The sequence below is a fragment of the Malus domestica genome, chromosome 05, assembly GCF_042453785.1.
Source record: "Malus domestica chromosome 05, GDT2T_hap1".
Lineage (NCBI taxonomy): Eukaryota > Viridiplantae > Streptophyta > Magnoliopsida > Rosales > Rosaceae > Malus > Malus domestica.
Genome location: NC_091665.1, coordinates 29,741,061 through 29,759,330, shown reverse-complemented (window position 1 = coordinate 29,759,330; position 18,270 = coordinate 29,741,061). Strand labels below are relative to the sequence as shown.

Sequence of the window (18,270 nt, the reverse complement as noted above, 5' to 3'; positions counted from 1 at the left end):
GTCAGAGATCTTTGGCAAAGTTATCTATGGTACCCGAGGAGCTGATGTTGCGTGTGGAAAGTAGTGCCTCTTCGAAATCCGAAGAGTGGTGCCTCTTCGAAATCCGGAGAGTGGTGCCTCTTCGATTTTTTAACCAAAGGCCCTGTTGCCCTTTCTTTTATAAGGGCATCAATTATGTGCAAATAGTACATTCAGAGAGTTATTGCTTGAAAGAATTTTCCCCTTACTTCAGAGATTTATTGCACCTCATTTCTCCTTCATCATTTCTAAGAATGTCTGGCCCATTCGACCGTCGTTTTGACTTGAACTTTGGTGAAGAGGCAGCCATGCCTTCTCAAGACAACATATGGCGCCCATCCTTCTTATCCCCTACTGGTCATCTTACTGTTGGGGACTCTGTGATGAAGAATGATATGATCGCTGCGGTGGTGGCCAGGAACCTTCTCACTCCCAAAGATAACAGACTACTTTCCAAACGGTCTGATGAGTTGGCTGTTAAGGATTCTCTGGCTCTCAATGTTCAGTGTGCAGGTTCTGTGTCTAATATGGCCCAACGCCTATTTGCTCGAACCTGCCAAGTTGAATCATTGGCGGCTGAAGTGATAAGTTTCAAATAGGAGATTAGAGGTCTCAAGCATGAGAATAAACAGTTGCACAGGCTCGCACATGACTATGTTACAAACATGAAGAGGAAGCTCGACCAGCTGCAAGAATCTGATGGTCAGATTTTACTTGATCATCCGAGGTTTGTGGGTTTGTTCCAAAGGCATTTATTGCCTTCGTCTTCTGGGGCTGTATCGCGTAATGAAGCTCCAAATGATCAACCTTCGGTGCCTTCTCCTTCTGGGGTTCTGCCTAGTACTGAGGCTCCGAATAATCACCCTCTGGTGCCTCCTCTTTCTGGGGCTCTGCCGACTGCTGAGACTTCTCCTGAGCAACCTTTGTGAAGGCGCTCTCTTGTTTGTTTATTTTGATTCATGTATATGTACATATTTGTAACTTATCGGATATATCAATAAACAAGTTTTGCTTCATTTCAACATATTGTGGTAAATACACTAAGGCCTTCTTCACTAAGTTCTTTGAATTTTTCCTTTCGTTGAAGCTTTGTGAATGAAGCATGTAGGTTGAGGTAGTGCTCCCTTAATTTCCCGAGTGAGGAAAACTTCTCGTTTGGAGACTTGAAAAATCCAAGTCACTGAGTGGTCATGAGACTTTCGAGTATCAAGGTGCAGTAGCATATGGTACGAGTTCCCTAAGTCTCCGGTCGAGGGAGTTGACGAATGAGGCATATCTTTTCTAAGTGGTAGCCCAAAACTCCTTCATATATATTTGTTATGAAAGTTATTAGGCCAAAAAAAGAGGAGGCCTAGGCAATTTTTTTTTTCAAAATTTTTTTGTTTCGATTTTTTTTTTTTCGAATTTTAGAATTTTAGAATTTTAGAATTTTCGAAAGAAAAAAAAAATATATATATATTTTAAAGCTTTGTAGGTGAAGCTTTGGTGTTGAAACTTGGTAGGTGAAGCGTTGAGGTTGAAGTTTTGTTGGGCACCATGAATTGATTTTGCTTCACACTATCTTGATCAAGATAGTGTGAAGCTTTTGTAGGTGAAGCTTTGGTGTTGAAGTTTTGTAGGTGAAGCTTTTGTGGGTCAAGCTTTTATGGGTCAAGCTTTTGTGGGTCAAGCTTTTGTAGGTGAAGCTTTTGTGGGTCAAGCTTTTGTGGGTCAAGCTTTTATGGGTCAAGCTTTTGTGGGTCAAGTTTTTGTAGGTGAAGCTTTTGTGGGTCAAGCTTTTATGGGTCAAGCTTTTATGGGTCAAGCTTTTATGGGTGAAGCTTTTGTAGGTCAAGCTTTGTTGGACCATGAATTGATTTTGCTTCACACTATCTTGATCAAGATAGTGTGAAGCTTTTGTAGGTGAAGCTTTTGTGTTGAAGTTTTGTAGGTAAAGCTTTTGTGGGTGAAGCTTTTGTGGGTCAAGCTTTTGTAGGTGAAGCTTTTGTGGGTCAAGCTTTTGTAGGTGAAGCTTTTGTGGGTCAAGTTTTTTATGGGTGAAGCTTTTGTGGGTGAAGCTTTTGTAGGTCAAGCTTTGTTGGGCACCATGAATTGATTTTGCTTCACACTATCTTGATCAAGATAGTGTGAAGCTTTTGTAGGTGAAGCTTTTGTGTTGAAGTTTTGTAGGTGAAGCTTTTGTGGGTCAAGCTTTTGTAGGTGAAGCTTTTGTGGGTCAAGCTTTTATGGGTTAAGCTTTTGTGGGTGTCGAGGATCCTCTTTGTGAGAGGGCCAGGCCTGGGTTGGTTCCAGTCAGGTATCTCGGCCTGAAGTTCGGCTTTCAACTTGTTTACTTCCTCAAAGAGCTGTAGGACAAGGGGGTCCTGAATGGAGTTATGTACCACTGGTATTTTCTTTCGTAAGTCTTCATCGCCCCTTGGAAGTAGGAAAGTTTGAGCAAAGACGTGTGATTTTTCCTTAGACTCGCCGTACTGACTTCTAGGGCGAGTCTGTCAGAATACCTCAGAGTCCCTTGTACCTTCATGTTCCTTTAGGACATGTCATTCCTTCCCTATATTGGCAGCTAGCCTGGGTTGTGGGAGGGGATCGAGTCTTTCAGAAACCCTTGGGTCATTGATCTTTGAGTATATGTGGAGGGGATTCTTTCGACGTTACTTTAGGAAGTTTCGGCAGTCGCGATAAACGGCTTTCGATCCTTCCAACCCTTCTGCAAGGAGGTGTCTTCCTCCACTTCTCCTGCTTCGGGTCGAAGCAGTTGGGTCGAGAGAAGTCTCATGTTGATCAATGTTTTGATGATTAGCTTGCTCCTCATCAGGGATACCCATGTCGAAAGAAGGTGACCCTCTGTGCTGGGGGGCACCCAGATGATAGTTGATGTCTATAGGGGAAACAAGCTCGTGTGTTTGAGTATGCATAGTTTTGTGGAGCGTCTCAAAGAGCTTCTCATACTGCTCATGGATGACCTCATTCTTTATTGCTATCTTGTTGTTTTGAGCTTCTAGCTCATCGACTTTAGCTTGAAGAGCAACCCTCTTTCCTTCCTTCTTTCGTTGCTTCGCACTAGGTGCAAGAGGGGTGTCATTCTGTGTGCTGTGGCTTCCTTCGCTCCCCATGTTGGAGAGGGATGCCTGGTCAAAAGAGAGTGTACGAATGGTGGAAACCAGCTTGACAAAGCTGAAGAGAGTGGAAATAAGTGTCGTTCCCACAGACGGCGCCAAATGTTGATGCACAAAATCAGTGAGTACTTTGGTACAACAGAAAGTGTTAAGTTTGTGACCTTCGCTAGATTGCTCCGGTCACTAGTGTGGATAAGTAAGTAAATGGATAGGGACAAGGAAGCAAACACAAGATGTACGTGGTTCACCCAGATTGGCTACGTCCACGGAGTAGAGGAGTTCTCATTAATTGTGAAGGGTTACACAAGTACATAGGTTCAAGCTCTTCTTTAGTGAGTACTAGTGAATGATGTAGTACAAATGACATTAGGAAATATTATGAGAGAATGATCTCTATTTATAGAAGAGATATTCTAGTTTCATTCTGACATTGACACATGTCGTGTTGTGATTGGCTTCTGATGTTGACACGTGTCGCGCTATGATTGGCTTCTGATGTCGACACGTGTCGCGCTGTGATTGGCCTCCTGGTTGGAGGGAAACTCTTCTGGGTCCTTGACGGTATAACGTTGACCGGTGCTCAGTAGTTTCAGGATTGGTCAAGTATGGTACAAATAGATTAGCTAAAAAAGGGAAAAAGAGGTAAAAAATATATGGAATGAAATAGGTTTTAGGAGTTACCTTGTAAGAGGGATTTGATGAGATGGTTTTTGAATTGTTACATTTTTTGGGCACTTTTGACTTGATTAAGGGATGACTGCCCGCTGCTCGCGCTTAGGAATCTCGTTGTACCTCAAAGGTAGTTTTGTCCTCTTTTATCTAAAAATCCACATATCGCCTTGTGATTATTTTTGGCTCCACAGAAATGTTTTCTTCGTGAATGTGTTCTCTCTTATTCTTACCAAAGAAAGAAAGGGCATGCATTACTTACGCAGAAATTATTTATATATTATCGGTTTTGCTTTTCTTTGCTTAAGAAATAGGAGCCAGCTGAAACTTGACCTTGTATTGATAAGGTGGGTGAGGAGTTTGTATCGACATGTTCCATCAATCTCTGTTGATGCCGCATTATGTTTAGAAAAGTAGCTTTTGTCATTTCCGTTAGATAGTTTTCTTTATATACACTTTTTTCATTATCATTTTGATTATACAAGCGATATTAAGCGAGAAAGCTGAACACAAAAATTTCAGATGTAAAAGTTACTTTTATCTAGTACTAGTACATATGTTTATGAAGGAAGTTACATGACTGCAGTTTAACAGCCTACATGCACATAAGTTGTTGAAAATTAAGAAGAAGATCTCTTATGGATTGTGTTTTAAACTTTTAATTGAGTCACAACATCAAATTCATATATAATTGCCATGAATCACATATTTGGGATAACTACTCCACCATTGTTGGAGACATGCCATAGTTATAGTCGACAAATCAACCCATTATTCACTCAATCAATCTCACAAATCTCTCTAGCTTTCCCAATAACAATGCACATGCATGCAGTATTTCTAAATATGTGCGGAAATTTTCAAGAAAGGATAATAATTTTCTCATTCTAACTTCTTTAATTACTTACTAATTTGATATCATTTTATTGTACAAATGTCAAAATTGGAATGGTTTATTCTTTTTGTGACCATCGATATGTTCAACACATATGAATGACTAAACAACATTCAAAATTGAATGAATTATCTATTGGAAAATTTAATTAAAAATGACCTAAATTATTTCATGTGAATATAAATTATATTAATGAGTTGTGACCATTGAATAAGGTTGTGATTGTTCCATTAAAGAGAATGGGACTAACCTTTGCCTATAGATGCAACCATTAACTCGTCAAGTAAAGACACAACTATTATGAAGAGCACTTCTACATCTATATAAAGTCATACAAGTTCTGTCTCATATCATTCTTATGATTAAGTGAGCTTTGAGAGAGTTCAACACAATCGTGATTCGCTAGAGTCTTACGATTTTGTATGCTACTATTTTTAGGAGATGGTCGTTGTATCCTAGGAGACAAACGTTGAGCAACCAAAAACAGGGGCGGAAATTGTCTTAAGGAGAGAGAATTAAGTTGTTGACTAGACTGTATTTTCATGTTTTTCTAGTCCAATGTCATGTGCATTAGCATTGTGTTTTGTTTATTAGTATGCACTAAATTTTGTGCTTGATTAATATAGCAATTATACACTATTTTTTCTCAACATTATCGAGATGATATCATGCATGATAATAAGGAGAAATGAACCGATACCGACTATCCTTATTGTATGATAAAAAATAATGTCACATTAGTATAGAATGAAGACTTTCCTCTTTCTGAAGAGTGAAAGTGTTGTCCTTCAAGAAATAAGTTAATGAGAGAGAGGAGTAATTTTTAGTTGCTTAAAAGTCATCTTAATCAAGCCCTTATGTCTAAAACCCCGTATATTATAGAGATGGTTAATTTAGACGTTGCTTTCTTCGTGGATCAGTTAGCGGCCATGGAAGCTATATGTCTTTATACATTAGCTTTCTTTATCGTAAAAGCCATATGAACACTGATATCTGAACTGAATGGGAGGTAGCTCTAGCACTTTGGCGGGACTTGGAGTACAAATAAACATATTGATTATATATATGTATCCATATATGAAATTACCAACATAACCTTAATAACGTACGTACTATCCCTCTCTTGAACATGTTTCAGAGGTCGTGGGGACCCATGCATCACCTATCATGGGAGACATTACATACAATGTGTCTTTGGCCTCTTTCAGTACTCTCTATAATAATCTATTCTATTAAGAAAAGAGGGCTTGTCAACTTTTTGACCTTTTTTTTTCAATTTTGCCCTCACTTTTCAATACACAATCTGGACATGAGGAGGGCAAAATAATAATTTTATATCTTTTGACAAAATGACAATCATATCCCCATTTTTTTTATTTTGCACTCACTTTTGATACACAATATTTACATAAGGAGGGCAAAATGGTAATTTTGTATAAAAAATATTTATATAAGATAAAAATATGCACTTATTAAGAGAAATTGTCTCACCATCATTTTTTTCATATAGATAAGTGAAATCATGATGTTTTTTGGATAGTTTGAATGAACTGAAGCGGTTGCGCTTGAGGAGAACGTGAGAAGAGAGGTGGACGGTTGTTCACACACACAAAGTGTGTGCTCTCTGCTAATATATATAAAGTAATCCATATTTGCATACACACACACACACACAAATATATATGAATCATGACTCACGGCTCATGAGAGAAGAAGCAATGTGTAATATGTATATATGATAGACAATACGATGCTTTGCTTTCAGTGTGCTTTTTCCTATTTTGTTTCCAGACCAGACCACAATTTTGCTACACACGCCCACTCTCGGTTCAAATGGGGTTGCCTCACACTCTACATTCAATCAAATATTCATCTTGTTTTTTTTTTTTTTTTTTTAAAGTACGATATTCCTTAGTGTTACAGAACAATATGTATGTGAGAGGATATGGTATAATATTTAGTCTCGATAAAAATTTCAAAAAGTACATAATATGCACAATAATACATTCACACACACACACACACACACACACACACACACACACACACATATATATATATAATTATTTGAGTTTATTCATTCTCTTTTAGTACTTGTAAATTCATGGTTTTTTACCAATTTTTGGACTTATTTTTGTTGTAATAAACAATTTTTGGGCTTTAAATTACAAATTATAGTGGCTAGCAATTTATGTAAAGCAAACTCAAGAATATTCGAGTGTGCAAGTCACGCAAGAATGGAAGGGAGAGTAAACGAATTCTCTTCATGAAAAGAAAAATAACGCAAAGAACAAATTCAGTATATTTTTCCATTGTTAGGGTTCGCCAAGTCAAAGAAAGATTTCTTGAGGAACCGGCCAAACAGGAAAAAGCCACCACCTCTCTCTCTTCCCTTTCTCGGTAGTGCATTGTCTTTTTCCTTTCCTCTTTAATATTTCATTAATTTGTGCATATGAGTACTAACTTGTCTTCGCTTCATTGCATTTTACAAGGGTTTTTTGGTCAATTCACCACCCACAATTTTATATTTACTTGTCACTATCTTATAAGTTATAACTCTGTGAGAGATTCTTGAGTATATTTATAAATTAAACACCGCCACATTGTGAATTATATAGTGACAAGTATTTTACATACACACAAAAAATTCAACTTCAATCTCTCATAAATACAAATGTGTATTAAAATTCAAAACCTGCTTTATATTCTTCACTTTTGCTGAAGCTTCTCTTCTTCTCTTTCTCCCCTGTCCCTCTCTCTCTCTCTCTCTCTCTCTCTCTCTCTGATCATCATCACTTTCTCTTTGTCTCTCTCTCTCTAGATCTCGGTCTTCCCTTATTCTTATCTAGCCTTGGTGCTGGTTCATGGATATTGAACCCTTGTGGGCTCTTGGGGGGTGGTTTCTTCTTCCAAATTGCATGGCAGCTGCACCTAAAACATCATCATCACCGCCGTCATCACCATCCATCTCTGAATTCCGCACCAAAGTAAACCCTAATTTGCTTCTCTTTCTTGCCCTAGTTTTTTTCATTTTTCTTCTTCTTGTCAGTCCATCATCAATGGCCTCCTCCTCCTCCTCCGCATCACCAGTCACAAGCAAAAGGCTTCTCTCCGAGCCCTCATCAAAGTCTACCACAAATTTCCACCCAAAAAACACCAAAAACCCTACAACTACAACGTCGTCTTCAAATCCGAGTGCCAGAAGAGAGTTTGGAGCTGAAGCTCATGAAGTTCCTAGCGGACCAAACCCTATATCAAACTAGCTGCAGAGATGGTGAAGGTAGAGAGAAGAAAGGGGTCGTAACGGCAACAGTTATTATGGTTTGTCATATCTCTGGTTATTGTTGTAAAACTGCTTTGTGCCTCAGTGATGAATGAGGTTTGTTACCTTTAAATTGTTGTTGTCGTCATCCGTATTAATTAGCATTACCTTTTCTTTTATTATTTTCCTTCTTTTTTGCTTTTATATTGGGGCTAGAAATGTATAGCAAGAGTACACTTTGGTTATAAATAATATTTCATATGATGTAATATCCATCTATTTGTTTCATATATGTATATATATATATATATATATATATATATATATATATATATATATATAGATGATGATGATGATGGTATGATTTTGGGTGGTGGTATAGATTATAAATGGGATTGTTCCTTTGCTCTGATTAATTATAATAGTTATGCATCTTAAATTTCGAAATGCTTTGTGTGTTGATCGTGAAATTTTGGTTTTTGTTCATATATATTGTCAATGGATTTATGAAAACTCAAGTTTACTTTTGGTAATATTGGTTGACAAGTTTTTTCTCATAAAACGGCTATGACGCTATCATTTCACTTTCAAAAGAAAAAAAGAAAAGAAAAGAAACCTCTGTAAACTTTTCGGCGAGTTTACATAGTACCCCTTCAAATTGAAGAAAGAAATGCATATACTTTGTATATTTTGGAAAAAAATGGAAGAAGAAAATCAGATGTAGCATGTGGCTTTATTGCATGGAATGGTAGTGATTCTTTAAAGCTGAAAAAAAAAAGGGGAGATAATAAGAAGAGAAATCTGAGGCTGAAGAGTGAGGGCAGCAATGGTGTCAGATCTCTCTGTGACAAATGCAGTAGTGGAAGCAGTGAAGGTAGGGGAGGACCTTTTGTTTTGCCTACCTAGAAATTGAAATTATTTGATCGGCTTTTTGGAAATTGGCTTTTGTCTTCTCAAATGCAAAATCCGAGAAAGCTGATTCCAACCAAGCAACCAAAACTAAAGTCATGATTTAGATAATGATAACAGTATCATTGCCTGTTGCTGAGTAAGCTGCTCCCAATCATAGGCTTTATCATTCTGCTTTTGAAAATAGGATTTCTGTTTTAAATATATAATTAATTTTAAAATTTTCTAGAATGCTCGGGTATATGAAAAGAATAAGTATAATAAAAGTTTCGCAAAATCTCTCAAGTTAAGGCGAGAGAGGTCATATTGGATGGCCACTGTTTCATTATAAATTTTAATGATATTACCTTGTTTTCAAATTCATATTATGGTGTCGAGGTTATATTATCACTTTGCATCACACAAAAATGTACCCCAAAATTTGACAAATTTCAAAAAGATAGGTCAGTGGTCCAACACCGGTATTGTTAGCAACTTAACAACTTGCAAGCTCAACAAGAATGATGGCGTTTTATCTTAAAAGGCTTCAATATAATTAAGACTGGAACCATGCATTATATATTGTAATTTGTATGTTAAATGTTTTATGTAGAATTTTCAACAAAATCCAAACCCAGAAAGTCAACTTCGTGAGACAACTTCATTTTCATGATTTCATCATAATTTTCTATCTTCTATATAAAAAATATAAATGCCAGCATTAAGTTTACAAGGCAAGCCATATCAGAAAAGGAATTATTGAAAAATCAATAAAAGTAGAGTGGTAAACTAAAACTGACACAAAAATAATCAGAGATTGATTGCTATTGTTTCATCAACCAAAGTCTTGAGTTATTTATTTTTCCAAAATTAATGTTTGTTTTGTAGTGAAAAGGTGACTCTATATAAATAGTAACTTTTACTTTAATCTCAGTCAAAGACATAAAAAAAGAGATCTGACACAGTTAAAATTTTGCATGCTTACCGTTTCATGATTAAAGGGTAGGAAGTGGGAAACACTTTCAAATTTATTAAAAAATGTACATCCTCAAGTTCAACAATTTCAATCTTTGGAATCACACATTTATTTATCTTTCCATATTTCATATTAAAGGTTCTTGAGGACATTACAAGGAATTAAGTCTCACTGGTACGACGATTCGAAGATAAATACACGCGACATGGACCTCGCAAGAGCCAAGAGCGTCTAGCTATAAGGACTTGAGTTATTCCTCCAATTGACAATTAGTTTTGAAGGTAGGACCTAGTATTTTTCACGGTATCAAAACAAGTTCGTACACTTGTGAAGCCTAACGACTACACATGGTTCATGCCACCTAGTTAAACTTGCTATACATGAGAGAACATGTGAAAATGTGATAATTGTCTCACATCAGAAAGTTAAAGAAACTTTTAAGAGCGGATAAAGAGTTGGACTATTCATTTATCTCGCATTACATGACTAATCACATATGAGAGAGAAAGACATTCAAGAGACAGAAGTAGAAGAAGTTTACATTATGAACTTTTTATTTTTTCTTTGAATAATATTTTGGGCCAAATGGAATTTTTGGGTTCTAGTCCAAATGGTCCAATCCAAAACCCCAGAACCAGAGAAACCACATGCTTCCGTTACAAGAATGGCTCTCAGATATCGGCGTTTCAGAGAAATCTCACGAATTTTGCCTCGAATTCACTCCAGTAAGCTTCACCCTCCATATATACACTGAATTCACAGTTTCTACAATCTCAAATAATTCAATTTTGGCATGAAAGAAACTCACTTTAACTTGCAATTTGTTGAAATTTAGGAAGCAGAAGTCTAGAAATGTTCATTTGAGATTTAAAAATTGAATCTTTGATGTGTTGGTGCAGGTGATCATCTTCTACAATGTGGATTGGTTACCAAGTTATCGGCTTTGTCCATACAATCACATGCTCTGGAAAGAATTGATACAGATTTCACAATGTGGATTTCGTGCTAAGCGGTAATTTTAAGTTGAATTTCACCTGTGGTTCTTGCTGGACGGTTCCTTGAAACTAGTTTAACAACTAGTTGTGATGCCACGATCATGTTAGAAAAGGTGAAGTCACTTCAACAGAGGAAAACGAATAAACTGTCATATGTTTGTTTCTTTCTACTTAGAACCGGATGAATTAGAAGAAAAATGTTGCTATGCGGTCAGATGTTTGTTTTCGCTGCTTAGAATTGGATGATTAGGGTGAGCGGGTAGTCATTCTAAAGCTCTCTTCTTTGCGTGTGTTCTGTTGTAGGTTTCCTCAGCTCCACATTATGGGCTTTTGTGTCAGGTGGCTCGATTCACTCAGCTGCTGATCGAAGCCATCTGATCCAATATATACTGAAGGAATACATCACATTTCTTATTATATTGTCGAACAAGAACTTCACTGAGGTGAGGTAAAGATCCTTGGTTTGTCTTGTGAAAAGACCTACACATGCAAAATCCATAACTACGTACACATTCATTGGCCTGTTGACGGATCTCAACATTGTTTCTCACAATCATTATGTAATCATTAGTTTTTTTAATGTGTTTAGATGGAAAACGGGGCATGCTGCATTTTGTTTAAAGGTTTTAAAAGTCCAGTGGTTTACCATGAGAAGGATATGGATCTCAGAGTTCTCAATAAAGGTATGCATGTATTCCTGCATGACATTGTTAAAAGTTTGTTTGGGAGAATATGTTCTTCCTGTGATAACTGTTAATAGCTGTATATTATCATGCAATTATTGCTTAAAATTCCAGTTGCACTTCGAAATAAGTCAGGGTACTTCCTGCTTTCAACATCCTATTTCTTTTCGACTTTTGTAGCAAGGGAGGGGAGGGGGTTACAAAGCTTCCACCAAAAAAGTGAATCAAGAGTTTGAAATTTCTTAGGAAATAGGTGTGTTATCCGATAGTGTGTTAAAATTTGTCATGATCTCAATTAACATGGTAAACTAATTGGCTCTTAAGCATCTCTTATCGGCTGCTACTGTTCTGGACACCATATATGTTGATAATTATTACTTTTAGTATGTTGTTTGACTGAATGCATATAGAACCATGATTTTTATTTTGGGACATGTGCTTTTATTTAATATAATGACGCATTTTAATACATATACACGTATTCCACGATACATGTTAATGCCCTCGTGCAGCTGTTGAGGACTTGCTTGTGCAAGATGATGGGAGTTCCAGGTCGCGCACTAACTTGAAAAGCACTTGGACAAAGCAACCTGAAATCATTAAAGAGTCATATGGCGATTCTTTAAGGAGTCTTCTCTTCTACTTACCAGGTATAGGCTCCCTACGCAGCACTGATTTGCTCCATTGTAAGCATCTGCATTGTATGATATTATAGAGCAGTGTGGTGCAATAGACTATCAAAATCTTTTCATTCCTTTCAACACAGCTATATTTTACTTTGACTGATACATGTCACATGACTGGTGAAGTTCAGTTGAAATTGTAACATTCGTTCGAGAATACACAAAATAAAAATGTTTCCAGAAACTAAGCTTTAAGCATTTCTTTTACTCTTCTCCATTACAGGCTGCATCTCTGCAGATGAATGTGGGAACCGGCTCTTCCTTTCTGACAGCAATCATCATTGGATTATTGTAGTTGATGGAAATGGTCATATTCTGGACTGTGTATATATTAAATTATGTGGACTGCTCTTCTAAATTTTCTTAGTAATCATCAATTTATGCACATTACATTGACAGGGTCAAAGATTTTAACACTCACTTGTTAAGAAGACGACTTTAGGAACTCAGTTATCAGTTATTGGCGGTTCAATATTTTGTTCAACCAGGATTTGATGATTTTGTAGTCCATATATGTTTATCAGGATTTTTTTTATGTGACTTGCTCACTTTATGTATTCGACTCTAAAACAAGCAAAAGTAGTTTCCCTTGTCCGCACGGGAAGGGCTTCTATGGGATTAATCTTTGGTTTTCACAAAATTGACCTTACTGAGTTCTTCTTAGAAAGTTGCTGTGTTTCCATGTAGATGTTAAATTTAATCTTAGTATTTGTCTTATTGTAGTTTTCTTGAAACTTTTAAAGATAAAATGAAGAAAGCTCAAGTTTGGGTTTTCATTCTTTGTGTGTCATATTGGTTCCTCCCCAGGTTTTGAGGATGGAAACTTTGAATGTGCCAAGTTGGCACGCCCTGCAGCTTCATTTTATGATGCCGCTGAGGATTGCCTATATTTTGTTGATTCAGAGGTATGCATTGGTTTGTAAGGTATAACATGTGATTTATGATGTTGCAGCTGTATTGCATACTCCTGTAACTAACTAGTTTGCATGTGGGGTCCCTATCTACTAAGAATCATGCCATAAGGAAAGCTGATATGGAGAGCCGGGTTCTGGAAACCCTCTATCCAGTGGGAGACACTGCTAAGAAGAGTAATCAACTTTGTACCTGGATCACAACCAAGCTAGTTTTGAGAAGCAATGCCCATACAAGGACTGAAGGATTTGATTTACAATCATTGATGTATCCTTGGCATCTGATGAAATCTATTGATGACAGTCTCGTTGTTATGAACCGAAGGTAAAACCAACACATCAATTGTCATTGTTTCTTAAATCTTAATCAATAAATCCTGGGTCATTTGTCTTTTATTGTTTTAACTTTTATTATAGGCATTGATGTGATTAATTAATTTGAATGGCAGCTTTAATACTCTGTGGATCCTAAATTTGGCTTCAGGAGAGATAAAAGAAGTCATCAGAGGTTTGCTTCTTGTTTTCTTCTTTCTTGTTTATATATATTATTACATTTAATGGAGCCTAACATCATGACTTGAAAAGGGTTCCCGAAGATTTTGGAGGTCTGTGGACAGCAGGTCATGGAAAAATTAGCGCTGTTGAAACAGATGCCACATGATTGGTTGCAGCAACAAACCAATGTTATTTGTTCACCAGAGCAGCTCCCATATGCTGGCCTACTATCTTCATTGACCACCTTGCAGAATCACGTAATCCTTTGTGATATGGGGGTACCTATTTTACCTCTTCAAGTGAATTTGTTTTGTACTTTGTCTATAATACTCAATTACTCATTTCAATGCTAATTCTGAAGTTGGACAGAGGATTTTGAAACTAAGTGAAGAATCTGGAGTACGTTCAACCTTCCGGTTATCAAAATTTTGGAATTCTTGGACTGCCGTATTGGTTGCCTTCCTCATTGGAGAAAGTATATACTACGTATGTTTATGAAGGCAATGATATACAAACTAGTTTCCTTATACATCCAATATTCTTTCATTTTTGTCATTTTCCGATTATGTGGCAATGTATTCTCATGATTTTCTTCATATTTTTTGCTCATTTGACAGTGGTAGTGGAGTTCAGGGAGTGATTGATCATCTTGAATCTTTGAGGCCGTTATTACCAGGTATTTTTCTTAATCTTAAGTACGCTTCTTATTTTCTTAGTTGATATTGTATTTCACTATTTCGTGTGACATGTGAGTTGGTTCTGCCTCTCTTTCTAGATATGTCCAACTGGGATTTGAATCTTTTGCCTTACCATGATTTGTGATTAATTCAAAGTTGAAAAATGAGCCATGTTTGGTGGATATGCTAGGTAATGTTTTGGTTTGCGCTAATTTCATGTCTTAGCAATGACATCTTGTTATTTGCATCAAGTAAACATGGTGGACTGGAGAGAAAATTTGATTTTGCGAAACATGCAAATAAACCATCGTCTACCAGTCATTTCCAATCTTTTTCCTTTCCCAGTTTTGTGTTTTTTTTTTCGACGTTCTCAGGTAGAGTATGCTGTTTCTGTTAACTATGCAAACTTAATATGTTAACGATTCTTTGATCATATAATTTTACTATGTAACAGGAAGAGTTTTGATACAGTTAAATGTGGAGGTTCTTGAAGATACCGAGCTTGTAGAACGGTTGCAAGAAGGCTGTATATGGCGCCAGACAAGAGGAGCCGCTACCGAAGTGTCATGGGTATAGAAACTGAAAATTCTCTCTGTAACAAACTGCTTTTCATTGAATGAATAATTACAACAGTACAAGATGGTATATATAGCCACAGGCTTGTTACACTAGTGCACTTAACTTCTAAAACTAATTACACAATTACCACAGCTAATTGTTTACAGTTCTAACTAATGACTTGTTTGGATGATTTGGCATCTGTCTCAATAATGGGTAGAGGATGTAGGAGGAGCTTCAGAGAAGGTTCCTATCTGGAAGAGCTTAATCCTTAAGTAGCTTAGGATTTCTACTCTTTCGAATTTTCAGGTCGGTGTTGCTCAACAATGGTACGATGAACTGGACAATCTTGCCTTGTCGATATCAGAACCTGATACTGAGTTGATTGTCGAAGATGATAGTACGACTACTGAAATAGGGCTACAAGACGGGAAAGTTCACATCAATTGTGTCGTCAATACTAGTCCTGGAACGAGCGAGGTTTGCACATTTAGTTTATCTCCTTGTTTGTTTTTTTTTTGGGTAGTTCTGGTGCCAATTAAATCCTCACTCTCACTATCATGCAGGTTGTTGTTTACGCCATGCTGTATTTAAAACTTAAAACAAAGCAAGAAGCAGAGGATAATCAGGAGAAATATGCAGCAAGAATAGCAGATATTTTAAACTCGGAGAAGAGTGGAAAGCTGGGAAGAGATTCATGCATTCAGTTCTTGTTAAAATCAAACAGAGATTTGAGATATGTGATCTTTACGAAACCTCTAAATGTCAGGATAAAATTGGATTGTCTCGAAAGCAATTATCCTAACAGACTCCACCATCGAGGTCAATGTATCGCTAAGTTAACTCGGAGTTGCTTCCTGCATTATTGTTTCTACTCTTATAACTTGATTGTGTTGTAATGTATGTTTCCAATGCTATATGAAATACTGTCTGAACTCGCTGCCTGCAGGATTAATGGACAAGGAACCGTGGTGTGCCAAAACTAATGTAACAATTTGGTCCCCCAAGCTTTGAAGCCCTGCTAATTTGTCATTCTTTGGGACAAGCTTGTATACCCTAATTCCACTTGTCCTCACATAATCTGGATCGAAATTATCATGATCACTATTAACTTCTCGACCATTACCTTCCACGTTATTGCCTTCCACGTCAGTGTGACCATCGTACGTCGCCTTGATTGGCTTCATCATTGTTGTCCTGATTACCGCCACTGCCTCCGCCACCACCACCATTGGCATTGTTGTTTCCCCTTCTTTTTATAAAGTAATCTTTCATTTGATGAATAACCAAGACTTCAATTTTTGTTGTTGATTCTAGCAAATGTAAGTTGTAAACCTTTTCTGAATATATATAAGTCATCATGAACTTCAAAGGTGGTTTCTATGCGCTTTTCTTTATTCCCATAGACCAATTTCAGTGGCACTGCATGGTTATTATCTCCCAAGTTTACGGTGCGAGCTGTTGTCACGATGTCATTGCTATTGCTTCTACCTACCAGAAGAAAACAATATATCAACAAGATCCTTTTCATGCCCTATATCCCGAACGACGATCCATGTCACTCTTTCCAGGTCTACACAAACCCAATACAGTAGATAACAAGCCTCTCGAACTTGGTTCCAACGGCTTAATGCTTTCATGTGAACAAGACTTTTCTCTCAATGGCAGTTTTCCAAGTCACGCTCACAATTGAAGAACACTAGTTTAACATTATAATCACTTAATTTTGGGGTTAAAGGATCCAAAACTTACATATTGGCATAGGATTCAATAGTGTCCATATCTTAAGACATGAAATTAAAAGAAAGGAAAGGATCCTTTGTCAAATTGGTGGCCATGGATAGAATAGTGCTGGTCGCAAATTTTCAGTCAAAAAAACATTTGTAGTAATAAAATTTTAAATTCTTTCTGGAAAAAGAAAAAAGAAAAGATGATTGAATAGTAATTTTTCTTACTTGTCAACTGAATTTCAAGTCTCTTGCAAATTTGCAATACTGGTTCAAGTACTAAAGTGAAACTTAAAGGTCCTTTTCAAATTCATTGGGGGTCTGATTCTTTATCCTCAATAAAAATAAAAGAATTATTAGGGGCAATTCAAATGTAAAATACAAGTTCATGAGAAATTCAGGCGATGCTCTTATACAAATTTTGCTTTAGACAACTGAGGAGCGCTTTCAAACAATAAAAAACGCCTTGTTGGAGTACATATAAAAATACCTTTTAATGTTTATCCCCCAAGCTCTTCAACTTTAATTACAATTTGTTGTGTTTAACAAAAACTTACGAGCATACCAGCTTTCCATCAAACCACTACCAAACGAGCCCGGAATCTCTTTGTTTTGGGTTCTTGTTGATTCTTTATTTGCTTCATACAAGACCCGTGAAGGAATGATTAATTGCTAATTATAATATGGAACTATATACAAAAGCATCATGGATTTCAAAATCCACTGCTTATTTTTTCTTATTCACTTTTCGATGGATCGAAAAAGGTCCAACATATATTCTCAAGCACTTCTTTTTATTTTGTGGAAAAGTGAATAAACAAAAAATAAGCGCCATTTTTATTGAATTAATGTTTTAAAGTTTGGTAAACTTCCTATATGCGACATTCTTTGCATTCCCTCAATCTTTTTATTATATAAGTAAACTTTATATGCGATAATTTTATCATATCATCACATCAAGAATGTCTCACCAGGGAAGATGCAGTGCAACTCAATCCAATGTTCTTCTCCTCTTTCTCTTCCTCACCATTGTGTCTGCTCAAACAACCACCTTCACAGTTGGTGACAAATCTGGGTGGAGTTTCAACGTCGAAAACTGGACAGATGGAAAGAAGTTCAAAGCCGGCGATGAACTTGGTAATACTAGCTAGAACATTCATTATATAATTTTCTCTTTAGCGATACACGGTGTTTTGATTCGTTTTACACATGGGCAACTTATTTTTGTGCAGTTTTCAACTATGATCGATCCCTCCACAATGTGGCAGTTGTTGATGCCAATGGATATAGTAGTTGTAGTGCTTCTTCAAGCTCTAAGGCATTCACCACTGGCAAAGATCGCGTCAAATTATCGAAGGGACTCAACTACTTTATCTGCACCGTCCCTGGCCACTGCGATGGTGGTGTGAAGATTTCGGTTAATGCTTCCTAAACAGTTGGGAAAAATTGAAGGGGAGGGTGGGTTGTCGAGCGGTATCTCTATGTAATGTATGCTTGAATATTTATCTTTATGTGAAAAGGTTGGATTGCATGAATAAATGAATGTCGTGATTTTGGTTATGTAGTTTTAACGAAGTTCTAATTTGATCCATGTACTCTCAATTGCTACGTAGTTTACTAATTGTCACAATCTCAAAACAATTACGTCATTTTTTCAACAAAATTATCACATTGATGACATGTTTGTAATGTTTTTACACTTCAAAAAAGTCTAATT

General features: G+C 36.7%; 1 long non-coding RNA gene and 1 pseudogene across 1 annotated transcript; both read left to right on the top strand.

Annotated features, from left to right (window-relative positions):
- The first annotated feature begins 8,786 nt into the window (after window positions 1-8,786).
- On the top strand, window positions 8,787-15,761 carry LOC103435971 (uncharacterized; annotated as a pseudogene).
- A 1,714-nt stretch (window positions 15,762-17,475) lies between these two features.
- Window positions 17,476-18,117, top strand: LOC114825234 (uncharacterized). The gene is made up of 2 exons (XR_011581026.1): window positions 17,476-17,690; window positions 17,786-18,117. It is a non-coding gene; the product is annotated as an uncharacterized lncRNA (long non-coding RNA).
- Window positions 18,118-18,270: the final 153 nt, after the last annotated feature.